The sequence below is a fragment of the Salvelinus sp. IW2-2015 genome, unplaced genomic scaffold (genome assembly GCF_002910315.2).
Source record: "Salvelinus sp. IW2-2015 unplaced genomic scaffold, ASM291031v2 Un_scaffold2260, whole genome shotgun sequence".
Lineage (NCBI taxonomy): Eukaryota > Metazoa > Chordata > Actinopteri > Salmoniformes > Salmonidae > Salvelinus > Salvelinus sp. IW2-2015.
The window spans coordinates 117141-118933 of record NW_019943589.1 but is presented as its reverse complement, the minus strand read 5'-3'; the positions used below and the strand labels follow the sequence as shown (position 1 = coordinate 118933).

The 1793-nt window shown below is 44.4% G+C and overlaps 1 long non-coding RNA gene and 1 pseudogene across 1 annotated transcript; both read right to left on the bottom strand.

Annotated features, from left to right (window-relative positions):
- LOC112073436 (olfactory receptor 1f45-like) overlaps positions 1–1793 on the bottom strand; it is a 27226-nt pseudogene that overhangs the window by 3444 nt on the left and 21989 nt on the right.
- Positions 303–1503, bottom strand: LOC112073438 (uncharacterized). Its single transcript, XR_002894534.1, has 3 exons — positions 1458–1503; positions 967–1146; positions 303–355 (listed from the first exon to the last, which is right to left on the bottom strand). It is a non-coding gene; the product is annotated as an uncharacterized lncRNA (long non-coding RNA).

The window sequence follows — 1793 nt, the reverse complement described above, 5'->3', positions numbered from 1 at the left end:
AAAAAGAGAGAGATTCTGCCTGGGAACGAACATGTCTCGAGCTGTTGGAACCAGGCAGTCTTCACACACGTTGTGGAAGGCAGGTGAACACAAAATCGTACTGTGGGGCCTGTAAAGGTCGTCAGAACATAAATATCTTTTAATATTAATATCAATGTCACGTAACGGAGATCAGGGAGCAGGGCAGGCTCCCACACATGTCTGTGAAGGCCAGGGGGACTGGGACTTCAAAAAGATAGAATGTCAATTAATGTCTGTTTTACACTGTCTTGTGTTAATGAGATTAAAAGAGGTCTGATTACCTGTGGAGACTGCGGTCCACGTAGATGCCAGTCATGACGAAGGTGTTGCCCACCTAGACCCAATACACACACACACACACACCCACAGAGCAGAAATGACCCAACATGGATTTACAGGTACATGCATCAGGCCATTGACTATGGGTGGTGCTCTATGTCCCCACATAGTTCAGCTGGAATAACATTAAAGTATTAGGTTTTGTGTTCTATAGGAAAGTGAACAACTTTAGAGTTTATCACCTGGACCAACTAGCTGACGCTAACCGCATGTAACATCCTGGACCAGATCTAGTTGGTAACACCCGGAGCCAGAGCTAGTTAGTAACACCCCGGACCAGAGCTGGTCAGTAACCCCCTAGACCAGAGCTAGCTGGTAACACCCTGGACCAGATCTAGTTGGTAACACCCGGAGCCAGAGCTAGTTAGTAACACCATGGACTAGAGCTAGRTGGTAACACCCCGGACCAGAGCTGGTCAGTAACCCCCTGGACCAGGGCTAGTTAGTAACACCGTGGACTAGAGCGAGTCAGTAACACCCGGGACCAGAGCTTGTTAGTAACACCATGGACTAGAGATAGTTAGTAACACCCCGGACCAGAGCTTGTCAGTAACACCCTGGACCAGATCTAGTCAGTAACACCCTGGACCAGAGCTAGGGACTTACCAGAGAGATGATGTATACAAAACAGAGGAAGCAGTAGTAGTACTTCATGTAGGGGATGGCTATGAAACCACTGATGAAGAAGTAAGGGGGTCGGATGATGGTGTTGATGTCTGTCTGGTTAGGGTCAGAGGTCAGGGAACTCATCCTGACTGGAGAACGTCTCCCTCTGGCTGGTGATATCTGTGGAAATACATAACCATGATTACAAATAAAGATATTCAAAACTGTACATTAATTCACCTGTTGACACAAACATCATTGAAGCATCGTTAGTGGAAAGAGAATTAAACAAGTTCATCAAAAAGGTAAATTACAAATAATTTACAAAAATGTATAAATTAATATTCTATTCAATGTTACCGCATTCGATCCCAGCTGCTAAAAAAGGGTTAAACCACTCACTTCAGACATCAAACTAAATAGCAGAATGTCAACATCTCCACCAACTACTAAAGCCACTGTTTATCATGTAAATGTGAGGTTGAACCCACCTCCTCAGGTGATATGGTGAACCTGACAGCCCAGGTCTAGTGTGAGTACCTGGGCAGAGACAACAGGCTTATATATACTGTATCATCTTCACCTGCTGGTCATTAGTACACAGAGTTACATCACTGGTTCCCAATCCTGGTCCTGGGGGCTGGGGACCCAAAGAGATGCACATTGTAGTTACTACACTAACACACCTGATTCAGCTCATCAACTCATCATCAAGCCTTTGATTAGATGTCAGGACAAAAACCTACATGGTGTTTACCCTTGGAAACACTGAAACAATGAATGACGCCTATATAATGTAATAATAATAATATGATGAAGTCATCAAT